Here is a 13,465-nt window from a genome sequence, read left to right as displayed (position 1 = left end):
TTCTGCCATCTTTACTGAGGTATCCCCTACCTGGTTCCCCAGTGTTAACTCTGTTCCATGGGTTATCTTACCACCATCTTTTCTGAGAGGCAGGTCAGGTGACCAAGTTCTCCCATCTTTACTGAAGCATATCCTGCCTTGTACCCCAGTTTACTTATATTTTTTTGACTAAATTCCTCTTGTTGACTCTGTTGCATGTGTTTTCCACAGTGGTAGGGCAAACAAGAGCATCTACTTTGCCCAATTCCTGTTTACTCTGTGTGTGTGTGTGTGTGTGTGTGTGTGTTCATACATGTAACTTAAATGCACCTGTGCTTAATGTTATAATTGTTCATTGCATCTCATTTCAGACTACAAAAACAATAAGTCTCATGTTTTAAACTGGCATGTACTTTTTAAGTCTCTTATAAAATTACTTTTTATTTAATCAAACCTTCATTTAAAATATATTAAGCTGTTCTCTATTATTGTCATTTCTGCCCTTAACCTTCTATTGCAAGCAGATTTTTTTCTTCTTTCTGTCTTTTTATGAGTATAAATCTTGCATCTTTAGTTGAGAGCCAGTACAGTCAAGCTCAGATCCAGCTCTCCAGACACATTCTATACTGTAGTTATACCTAATAAACAGCCCTCAACTGCTCAGAGTTCTGGGGAATATGACATTTAAATATTTAATTATTAAAAAAACTTTTCATAACAAAAAGGACAGATTGGCACCTATCAGCAGCACTCTATTTCCCCCCCAAAGAAGACAGAAGACAAATGGGCGCACAACAATGTCCATCTACAATTTGCTTCAAATGCCAAGTGCTGATCAATGGGAAAAACTGCCTTTCACTTAAACTAATGATCTCCAGACATGGACAGAATTGCTGGACTCGACAGCCTAGCTGCTCAGGTAAAGGTAGGCTTGTTTTCCTATAGATTTCTTAGCCCACAGGATCATCTAGAGCCTGGAAGGCCTGAGCTAAACAGCAAAAGGCAAATGTGATCTTCAGCAACCATGGAGGACCCTGAGAAGTAGCTCTATGTGCCAAGCAAGTAAGTTCTTTGTTGTTTTTTTAATCAGTAACTCAAGTAAAATTTTATCCTTCTCAAAGATTTCTGATGCAGTTTGACAGCTGAGAGGTTTTGTCAGTTTAAAAGGACAATCTCACCAAACAAATTTCAGTAAAATACAAATACAAAACCTGAAAGTTATAATGGTGTGAGGACAGATGCAAGTTATCAAACTTCTCTCTCATGCTGCCTTCCATAGTCTAAAAATAATTTTCATTGTACAGATATATCTGTCATAGTCATGCTGACATAAATATGCTACTGTTTAGACCATGTATATGTCTAAAACTTCTGTTTTCACAAACCCAAAGAATTTTTTTGAGTTCCAGGGAGCCTAATTTAATGATCCACCTTAAGCAGGTCATATACACCCCCATCAATTCCTTTTTCCTAATTATTTTTTTTCCTTAATTTAAATTTGTCCTTTGTTCTGCTAATACCTTAAACAGGTGTAAGAAACACCAGACATTTCCGTACCATAAACACTGGAGAGGAGCAAAGAAACCAACTATGCCAAAATGTGACCAGAACCCACCCTTTTCAGGTTCCCTCCAAAGATGATGCCCACAAATAAGCAGGAAGAACTCTTAAGAATCAGCCTCCCCAATTCATTTAACCTGTTGTACCTAACCTCCTGCCTTTTTATTATAAAAAAGAGATGAGGATGTAATGATCTGTCTCTTTAAGAGACAAGTCATGCCCACTCTTTCCCTCATCCACTGAGGCAGGCATATGTTCCTTCCTGCTTGCAGCCTTAGTCTCTCTCTCTCTTTTTTCTAATTCCCTCTGAGAGAGGCAGCTTCGATCTCTCTCTCCTCTCTCTCTCTCTGTCTCTCTCTCTCCGTCTCTCTCTCTCTCTGTTCTTCTCCCCTTCTTCCTTGTTTTCCATAATCACTACATAAATATCCAACCTTACTCCACATGGTGTGCCTATCCATCTGTCTCTTGACTGCCACTGCCACATGGCTTGCCACTGAGGACCAGCTGCTTTCTGAGATCTGTAGCATTGTCTCAAGTTGCCCGCCACCACATGTCTCTCTGCCTGGGACCAACCAGAGCTCAGTGACCTGCAAGCATCCCTGCCTGGGACTGGCTGCTCTAAGGGCCTGCTGCCTGCTGCCACATGGCTGGCTGCTGCCACTCTAGGGACCTGCAGCATTTCTGCTACTGCAGCTACTTGGGGAGCTGCAGCAATTTTTAATTAATCCATTATATTTGATATAATGTTTTATAAAACAAAAGAAAAATAATAACTTTGTGCACATATGTAGTGAGGGGCTGCGGGCAGGCCTGCTTTTCATCCCGCCCGGCTCCTGCATGGCTAGCTTAGTCCTAGAAATAACAACACACAAATTGTATTCATTTAAGCACTGTCTGGCCCATTATCTCTAGAGAGTTAGTTACTAACTCTCATATCTTGATATTAACCCATTTCTAATAATCTGTAGCACCACGAGGTGGTGGCTTACCAGAAAAGATTCAGCATGTCTGACCTGGTGGCTGGCTCCATGGCGTCTGGCTCATAGCCCTCTTCCCAGCATTCTATTCTGTTCACTCCGCCTACCTAATTTTCTGTCCTATCAAAGGGCCAAGGCAGTCTCTTTATTGACCAATGAAAATAACACAATAGACAGATAACCCTCCTCCATCATTTCCCCTTTTTCTGTTTAAACAAAAAAGAAAGGCTTTCATTTTAACATAGTAAAATTACACATAACAAAACAGTTATCAAGCAAGAATTACAGTCACAATATTTATAACTATATCTTTATCATAATAATGGAAAACTATAACTACGACTATCCATTCTTTAACTCCATCAAAGACTCCAGAAGGATATATTACCTAAGTAAACAAGAAATAAGCAACTTCCAAAACTCTAGAAATGACAGACATCTCGCTGCCTGGACAGTCACCCAAAGTTCCTCTGTATCGTTGGGGCACCCATCTTCGGCCTTCAGGCCCATAATATCCAGAGACATTTCCATGAAGCAGGAAATTTCAAAGGCAGTTCAGTCACTATCTGCTATGTCCTGCAGAATGTCTCGCAGACTCTTTCATGAATCAGGAACCCCGAAAGATCATCTCACCTTTAGGCAAGTTCAGCAGTCCTCTCTCTGCGGGTTCTCTGTGTCCAAGCTTATACAACAGTCCAGGCAAGAACAGTTTCTTGCCCAAATGGCTAACCAACTCCATAAGGAGCCTCTTTGATGCCCTTCTTCCTCTTGAAGTAGATTGGTGCTGCCAGGAGCAGACATGTCTTATTGTCATGAAAATTCCTAAGTTATTAAAACATTAAATGCCATGTTCTGTAGTCTTTGAAAGATATGAATGTCTATCTGAAATATATCTATGCACTTCTAGAAAATCAGACTAACATTACTACAAGCTTGACTATTATCGATGATTATCCATTAACAACCTATATTTTTAATTATACATTGCATTTTTAAATGAACTACACAATCACAATACCTCAATCAAGATCAGAAACATATATACATATAACAAAATTGACCTTAAAATCCATACCAATGAAATTATTCATATCTATATCATATTCCCCTTTAAATGTAAAAGAACATTTATAAACAATATTTGGGAATATGGACGTAGTTATTTCTCTCCAAACTTCTTCCTGCTGTATAGGGGTGCTGTTAATCAGGTCTTTCATGGTAAAACCTGTCTGCCAGGTTCATCTCAGTTGGCAGTTGAGTGAAGTAATTTCTTGAGGGTGTTCACAGCAACCTTTCAGGAGGACGTGGTCTATCATACCATATTGGGATAGAAGCAATCCACAGGGTCTCATTCTCTGTGAAAACAAAAGAAGAACCTCCTTTCCAAAGCATCATATTCTTAGACCCAAATGCTGAAATCAAGGTATTTTTAGAATATCTATCTTGGATTAGTTCAGCAGCATTTATAAACAAAAGTCTTTTAGCAGCTATTGTCCTTCCTCAGCATTTAAACAATTCAAAGAGAGCATAATAGCATACAGTATCAAGATTCTCTGTTTATTTTCCATCTTTATTTTAACCTCTATTTCTTTTATTTTTACTTTTACTTTTTGAGACAGGTTCTCTGTATATCTTTGTCCTGGAATAACTCTGTAGACCAGGCTGTCCTTGAACTCATAGAGATCTGCCTGTCTCTACCTCCCCAGTGCTGGGATTAAAGGTGTTTGCTACCACACCTTGAACTCACAGAGATCTGTCTGTCTCTGCCTCCCAGGTATTGGGATTAAAGGCATGTACTACCACACCTTGAAGTCACAGAGGTCAATCTCTACCTCTGTCCCTTGAAGTCACAGAGGTCAATATGCCTCTGCCTCCCAGGCATTGGGATTAAAGGTGTGTACCACCACACCCTATTTCTCCCTTTCTTTATTTTTTATTTTTAATGACTTTAACCTTTAGCCTGCATATATTTTTAACACATAGTAAAACATTTAGAGGTTTTTTTCATCTTTGAATCTCTCTTTACTGTATCTCTCTTTTTCTGACTTCATAAGCCTTTAATTTACTAAGCAATATGGAGAGCCATGGCTTTGACGGCTAGATCCAGCTCATTTTTTAGCTTTCCAGCCTCATGGCTGAGATACCAGCCAGAGCTGTGTACACTGCCACAACTCTATGGCATTTCAAGGTCCTTGCCAGCAAGCAAGCTGCAGCATTCTGCTCACAGACCACACTCAGTCGGACTGCCTGCCTGAAAGAGTCGGAGTTTGCCCTGGCAGGACGGCCCAGAAAGCCAGCATTTTAAAACTGCGCAGCTTTTTTCCTGCTATGGCTGAAAACTGAAAAGCATGCCTTCAGCTTTTCATCAACACCGGTTAAGTATTTCATAGCAGGACCTCTTAATGAGCTGCAGGGTTTTGCAGCTAAAGCTGAGTCAGGAAGCCTCTTAGATGAGAGTGCTTGTTTGTGTCTAACAAGCAGAGTAGACCCGCGAAATGGCTGCTACCAAGAAAACATGCTGTACTCTATTCTTTTCCAAGCTTTCTCAAGCTTTCTGTGGATTCAGTTATCCACGTTGGGTGACCATTTGTAGAAAGGAGCTACGGGCAGGCCTGCTTTTCATCCTGCCCGGCTCCCGCACAGCTTGCTTAGTCCCAGAAATAACAACACACAAATTGTATTCATTTAAGCACTGTCTGGCCCATTATCTCTAGAGAGTTAGTTACTAACTCTCATATCTTGATATTAACCCATTTCTAATAATCTGTAGCACCATGAGGTGGTGGCTTACCAGAAAAGATTCAGCATGTCTGACCTGGTGGCTGGCTCCATGGTGTCTGGCTCATAGCCCTCTTCCCAGCATTCTATTCTGTTTACTCCGCCTACCTAATTTTCTGTCCTATCAAAGGGCCAAGGCAGTCTCTTTATTGACCAATGAAAATAACACAATAGACAGATAACCCTCCTCCATCACACATATATTTCTGAATTATTCAGTAATGATCACACTCATTAGAACCTGAAGAGAATCTGGAAAGGAATACTGAGGCCAAAAAAATCATAAATTGACATAATGTCTTTTGAAATCACTCTAAAACTTGAAATCTATATATTACAGGAAATAACAATATATAATTATAAAATATATCTTTCTCATCAATATGCACTTACTTGGTCCTGGCTATGGTAATATGTATGTATATATATATATATATATATATATATATATATATCGTATAATTATATATATATATACACACACACATATATATGATGCCAAGACCATGATGGGGATTGCCACAGAAAGAGCTTACTCTAGCTTTTTGGAGCTAACTGACACCAGACTAACACCTTGGGAACCAGCATAAGACTGAACTAGACACTCTGAATGTAGATGACTGTTGTGAAGCTTGGGCAGTTTGTGGGTCCACTAGCAATGGAAACTGCATTTATCCTTAGTGCATGATCTGGTTCTTTTTAGTTCATTCTCTACAGTGGGATATCGTTCTTGTTCAGCCTAGATACAGGTAAGAGCACCTTGGTACTGCCTCAAGTGATGTGCAAGATTTTGTTGACTGTTTATGGAAGGCCTTATCCTCTCTTAGAAGTGGGAGGGGTGGGGGGAGAAGTTGTGAAGAGCCCAGAGAAAGAATTGGAGGTAGAGGTAACTGGAACTGTTATGAAAAATAACATTGCTTTAAAAATAAAAAAAAGAAAAAGATAAAAATGAAATGAACAGTGGGTTGGTTATATAGTTTACTGTTACTCTAGCACATGTAAAACTAGCAAATGTAAAACTAAGGTATCAATTTTTAGCCTCACAAAAGTAGTGTGTGTGTGTGTGTGTGTGTGTGTTTATCAAGTTAGTTCTGCTGTCTCATTGTGAATTCCGAGTAGAGTTGCCCCTATGTTCAATCCCAGATATCATTTATCTTGAATAATAGACAGAATGCCAAGTCACATTTTATGTAGTATTTTTTTTTTTGGTATTATTTTCAGAAACATGCCATTTTCTCTTTTTGCTTTTCAATTATATTGCATTGATTATTTGAGTATTTATTTTTGATTTTTTTATAAAATAAATAAATTTTATTTATAAGCTGATAAATAAATAAATTTTAAAAATATATAAATTTATTTAGAAAAAAAGCTTATTTGCAAAATAGTAGTACGTAAAATATATAAGCGCAACAGTTCTTGTTCCACTGCACATTTGAAGTGGACATTATATATTGCCCTTTTGCTAAATGCGAATTTTCTTAGACATCATCTTACTGATAGAGTCTATTTTAAGAACAGTTTGAAAGATGGCAGTCATTCTGAAAATGGTAGGTTACACTTTGAAGGTAATTATTTCTTAGATAATTATATATTTACAGTATATATTTGCTCTTTTCAACTTAATGAGAAAATTTATTTTTACTATTGATATTTATAAATTTCTAATGCTAAATTATTTTCTATTAAAATATTTGAGTTATATATTTGTTAGTTTTCTATTCCAATGATGAATCAATGTTGACCAAAAATCAAATATAGAAATATATGATTGTGACTGATATTTTCAGAGAATTAAATGTCTGAAATGGTGAAGGAAGTCATGATGGAAGGAAGAATACTCAGCTATAACATTGCATTCAACAGCAAAAATTAAGTAGAGAAAAAATTAAAAGTGGGTCAAAATTAATTTGTTAAACCTCCTTCCCAGTGGCATACTTCTTGACTCAAGACTCTATGTACTTCTTAAACATACTGAAACGCATTCTACAAGAACTTCCAGGAAGAGTTAATACCTATACTCCTTAATGTATTTCACAATATAGAAACAGAAAAGTCATTGCCAAACTCCTTTTATGAAGCTACAGTTTCTCTGATACCAAAATCACACAAGTACACAACCAAGAAAGATAATTACAGGCCAATCTCACTCATGAACATCGACGTGAAAATTCTCAATAAAATCCTGCAAACAGAATCCAAGAATACATTACAAAAATTTTCCATTATGATCAAGTAGGCTTCATCCCAGAGATGCAGGGATGGTTCAACATACGCAAATCTATCAAAGTATTCCATCATATAAATAAACTGAAAGAAAAAACATATGGTCATTTCATTGGATGCTGAGAAAGCATTTGACAAAATTCAACACCCCTTTATGATAAAGGTGTTGGAGATTGGGGATACAAAGATCATACCTAAATATAATAAAAGCTATCTACAGCAAGTCGACAGCTAACATCAAATTGAATGGAGAGAAATTCAAAGTCATTCCACAAAAATCTGGAACACAACAAGACTGTCCACTCTCTCCATACCTCTTCAATATAGTGCTTGAAGTTCTATCAATAGCAATAAGACAACATGAGGGGATCAAGGGGACTTAAATTGGAAAGGATGAAGTTAAACTTTCGTTATTTGCAGATGATGTGATAGTGTACATAAGCGAACCCAAAACTTTTTTTTTTGATAGAAAAAGTTCTTCTATCAAAGAACTCCTACAACTGATAAACACCTTTAGTAATGTGGCAGGATATAAGATAAACTCAAAAATGTCGGTTGCCCTCCTATACACAAAGGATAAAGAAGCAGAGAGAGAAATCAGAGAAACATCACCTTTCATGATAGCCACAAACAGTATAAAATATCTTGGTGTAACTCTAACCAAGGAAATGAAAGACCTATTTGACAAGAACTTTAAGTCTTTGAAGAAAGAAATTGAGGAGGATACCAGAAAATGGAAAGACCTCCCTTGCTCTTGGATTCGGAAAATCAACAACTTAAAAATGGCAATTCTACCATAAGCAATCTATAGATTCAATGCAATCCCCATCAAAATCCCATCAAACTTTTTCACAGACCTTGAGAGAACAATAATCAAGTTTATATGACAAAACAAAAAGCCCAGGATAGCCAAAACAATGTTCTATAATAAAGGAACTTCTGGAGGCATTACCATCCCTGACTTCAAACTCTATTACAGAGCTACAGTATTGAAAACAGCTTGGTATTGGCATAAGAACAGAGAAGTCGACCTATGGAATCAAATAGAAGACCCGGATATTAACCCACCAACCTATGAACACCTGATCTTCGACAAGGGAGCTAAAGGTATACGATGGAAGAAGGAAAGCATCTTTAACAAATAGTGCTGGCATAACTGGATGTCAACCTGTAGAAGAATGAAAGTAGATCTATATCTAACTCCATGCACAAAACTCAAGTCAAAATGGATTAAAAACATCAACATTAATCTGATCACTTTGAACCTGATAGAAGAGAAAGTAGGAAGTAGTCTACAAGATAAAGGCACAGGAGACCAATTCCTAAGTAGAACACCAGTATCACAGACAATAAGAGAATCAATGAATAAATGGGACCTCCTGAAACTGAGAAGCTTCTGTAAATCAAAGGACACTGTCAGTAAGACAAAAAGCCTACCTTCTGACTAGGAGAAGATCTTAACCAATCCCATATCAGACAAAGGTCTGATCTCCAAAATATACAAAGAACTCAAGAAACTAGACACTAAAACTCCAATTAACCCAATTAAAAAAATGAGGTACTGAACTGAACAGAGAATTCACAACAGATGAACTTCGAATGGCCAGAAGACACTTAAGGTCATGCTCAACATCCTTAGCAATCAGGGAAATGCAAATCAAAACCACTTTGAGATACCATCTTATACCTGTCTGAATAGCTGAATTCAAAAACACCAATGATAGCCTATGCTGTAGAAGGTGTGGAGTGAGGGGAACACTAATTCATTCATGGTGGGAATGCAAACTTTTGCAGCCACTGTGGAAATCAGTGTGGCGGTTTCTCAGGTAACTGGGAGTCAACCTCCATCAGGATCCAGCAATTCTACTCTTGGGAATATACCCAAGAGATGCCCTATCATACTACAAAAGTATTTGTTCAACTATGTTCATAGCAGCACTATTTGTAATAGCCAGAACCTGGAAACAGCCTAGGTGCCCATCAATAGAAGAATGGTTAATGAAGGTGTGGAATATATATACATTATATTTTTACTCAGCGGTTAAAAACAATGACATCTTGAATTTTGCATGCAAATGGATGGAAATAGAAAACGCTTTACTGAGTGAGGTAACCCAGACCCAAAAAAAGGAATATGGTATGTAGTCACTCATAAGTGGATTCTAGCCATAATTAAAGGTCTTTGAGCCTATAATTCGTGATCCTAGAGAAGCTAAATAAGAAGGTGAACCTGAAGAAAATCATATAGTTATCCTCCTGGATATTGGAAGTAGACAAGATTGCCAGGCAAACTTGGGTGCACGGAGGTGGAGGGGTGGAAGTAAGGGGAGATGGTTAGAGAAAAGGAACAAGGGGAAGATTGGGGATGGCTTGGAGGAATGGGGTGGGGGGAGGGAGGAAGGATGGATATGGGAGCAGGGAGGTATATATCTCAACTAAGGGAGTCATTTTAGGGTTTGCAAGAGACTTGATTCTAGAGGGGTTCCCAGGCCCAAGAAGAGGTCCCAAGATTGTTCTCTGGGCAGCAGAGAAGAGGGTGCCTGAACTGACCTTGGCCCATAACCATACTGATGAATATTTTGAATATCACCTTAGAACCTTCATCTGGCGATGGATGGAGATAGAGACAGAGACACATATTGGAACACTGGCCTTAACTCCTTAGGTCCAAATGAGAAGCAGAAGGAGGGAGAACGTGAGCAAGGAAGGCAGGATCGGAGGGAACCTTCATCCGACGATGAATGGAAATAGAGACAGAGACTCACATTGGAACACTGGACTGAGCCCCCAAGGTCCAAATGAGAAGCAGAAGGAGGGAGAACATGAAAAAGGAAGTCAGGACCACGATGGGTGCGTTCACCCACTGATACAAGGGGACTGATCTAATGAGAGCTCACCAAGGCCATCTGGACTGGGACTGAACGAGCATGTGATCAAACCGGATTCTCTGAATGTGGCTGACATGGGGGCTGACTTAGAAGCCATTGACAATGACACTGGGACTTGTTTCCTCTGCATGTACTGGCTTTTTGGGATCCTAGTCTGTTTGGATGCTCACCTTCCTAGACCTGGAGGGAGGGGTGAGGAACTTGAACTTCCCACAGGGCAGGAAACCCTGACTGCTCTTAGGACTGGAGAAGGAAGAGGACAGGGAGTGGGGGGAGAGGGAGGGTATTGGGAGGAGGGGAGGAATTGGAAATTTTTATAAATAAATAAATAAATAATTAAATTAAAAAAACAAACAAAAAAAGTATCACCAACTGGGTCCAATCTGTACACATCTGATATTGTGTAGCACATTTTTCATGAAAGCAAATGTATGTTCTTTCAGAGTAAATGGTAATCAATTAAATATTGGCAATATTTTTTTGTTAAGATACAAGCACTCTTTGTGTTTTCCTGAAAAGAATGAAAAATAACAGGTAAAAGCAAAGGCAGAAAGACAGAAAATAATTTCTCTTTTTTTTTTTTAATATTTTGAAACTTTGGTTATCTCGGAAAAACATGTAGACAGTTTGACAAGTTGAGGTGTCTCCTGTCTCTCCAACAGTCTTTTCTGCTTATATAACATTGTAGACAGAGAAATCTTTTGATTCATAAACTTTCTGATTCACAATGAGCCTCTCTGCAGTATGAAAGCATTTCAATTCAGAAAATATTTGTGTACTAGAAAGGGATGTAAGTTTACTATACATCTCCAGGCAGCATTTTGTTTTATAAACAGGAGAAATAATGCAGAAACAGAAATATGATTTTTAGAATATTTTCCATGAATTCTTACAAAAACGAATTTGAAATATACATATGGAAGTTTTGGTAGTTTGTAATAAAATAATTTTTTAATTAATTAATTAATTTATTAAAAATTTTCACCTCCTCCCTGCCTCTTTTTTTCCCTCCCCCTCCCCACCTACCCCCTCCCTCTCTAGTCCTAAGAGCAGTCAAGGTTCCTTGCCCTGTGGGAAGTCCAAGATCCCCCCACCTCCATCCAGGTCTATAAAGGTAAGCATCCAACCAAACCATGCTCCCACAAATTCAGTCCATGCAGTAGAATCAAAACCCAGTGCCTTTGTCCTTGGCTTCACAGTCAACCTTCATTGCGAGCCACATTCAGAGTGTCTAATTTGATCACATGCTCAATTACTCCCAGTCCAACTGGCCTTGGTGAGCTCCCACTAGATCAGTCCCACTGTCTCAGTGGGTGGACACACCCTTCGTGGTCCTGACTTCCTTGCTCATGTTCTCCCTCCTTCTGCTCCTCATTTGGACCTTGGGAGCTAAGTCCAGTGCTCCAATGTTGGTCTCTTTCTCTATCTCCATCCATTGCCAGATGAAGGTTCTATGGTGATATGCACCTCAGAACCCAGCAATTCTACTCTTGGGACTATACCCAAGAGATGCCCTATAACTATGTTCATAGCAGCACTATTTGTAATAGCCAGAACCTGAAAACAACCTATTTGCCCCTCAATAGAAGAATGGTAAAAGAAGGTGTGGAACATATAAACATTGGAGTTTTACTCAGCGGTAAAAAACAATGACATCTTGAATTTTGCATGTAAATGGATGGAAAGAGAAAACGCCTTACTGAGTGAGGTAACCCAGATCCAAAAAGAGGAATATGTTATGTACTCACTCATAAGTAGGTTCTAGCCATAATGAAAGAACTTTGAGCCTATAATTCGTGATCCTAGAGAAGCTAAATAAGAAGGTGAACCTAAAGAAAATCATATAGTTGTCCTCCTGGATTTTGGAAGTAGACAAGATTGCCAGGCAAAACTTGGGTGAACGGGGCGTGGGATGGGGTGGATGTAAGGGAGATGGATACAGAGAAGTGAGAATGGGAGGAATCAGGAAAGCTTGGGGGAATGGGATGGGTGGGATGGAGGAAGGGTGGATATGGGAGTAGGGAAGTAAATATCTTAATTAAGGGAGCCATTTTAGAATTTTCAAGAGACTTGATTCTATTGGGGTTACCAGGTCCAAGGAGATCCTCAGATTGTTCCTTGGCAGGAGAGGAGAGGGTGCCTGAACTGCCTTCGTCCCATAGCCACACTGATGAATAAAATAAATTTTTAAAAAATAATTCCAGAACTATTTAAATTATCAGATTAAATTACATACAACATATTACCATGATTTTGTTTTAGTATTTAGAGGTAATTTCCCTTTAGAGATTCTTGTGTTTGTATTATAAGAATTTTATCATTAAGTATTGTATCGTCAGAAAAATAGGAAAATTGCCAGGAAAAGGTATAAGTCTATAATATTACATGCCTTTATTTGGGATAAAAGTATGCAGAATGGTTATCTGATGTAAGAGTCAGAGCCTCTGTCTATTTATAGGATCAGGTAGTTGTAGCATAGAGGTATGAAATGGTGATTCCCTTGATAATTGTTTTCATTCTTTGAATATTAAGCAAGTGATAGAAAATATCTAATTCACTGGGAGCTATCAAGACACATATAAACTCATAGGGATTGTAAGCAAGTTGCACTGATGAGAAAAGCAAGTGCCAGAGTTATTAAAAAATTGCCAAGTAATGCTACTAAAATATATAGCAAAGGGCCATAGTTATACTAAATATGCTAGATTATTTCCCCACAGAGTTATATTTTATTTGTGATAAATCGGAATAATTTCTGAATGAGCCTATAGTTCAAGAAAATACAAATGAAGTGGTAGCATCTAAATATACTATATTTAGAGAGAAATACATATTGTACTTAAAGTCTTCTTAATTTCTACTGACTGTAAAATTGAATGGAGATGCTCGATTTTAAAACCATATATTACTTATTAGTCAAAATGGAATTTCTTTAGTCTATCGCCTGAATAAACTTATTTCCACCAATTTCTAACAGTTTATAAAGAAAAACCATTTTTCTTCCAAGCATATAAATTATTGAAACTTGATTGTTTGGTAAATTAGCCATGAAAGATC

Source organism: Myodes glareolus, chromosome X (assembly GCF_982192425.1).
Source record: "Myodes glareolus chromosome X, mMyoGla1.1, whole genome shotgun sequence".
Classification (NCBI taxonomy): Eukaryota; Metazoa; Chordata; class Mammalia; order Rodentia; family Cricetidae; genus Myodes; species Myodes glareolus.
This window is presented reverse-complemented; position numbering follows the sequence as displayed.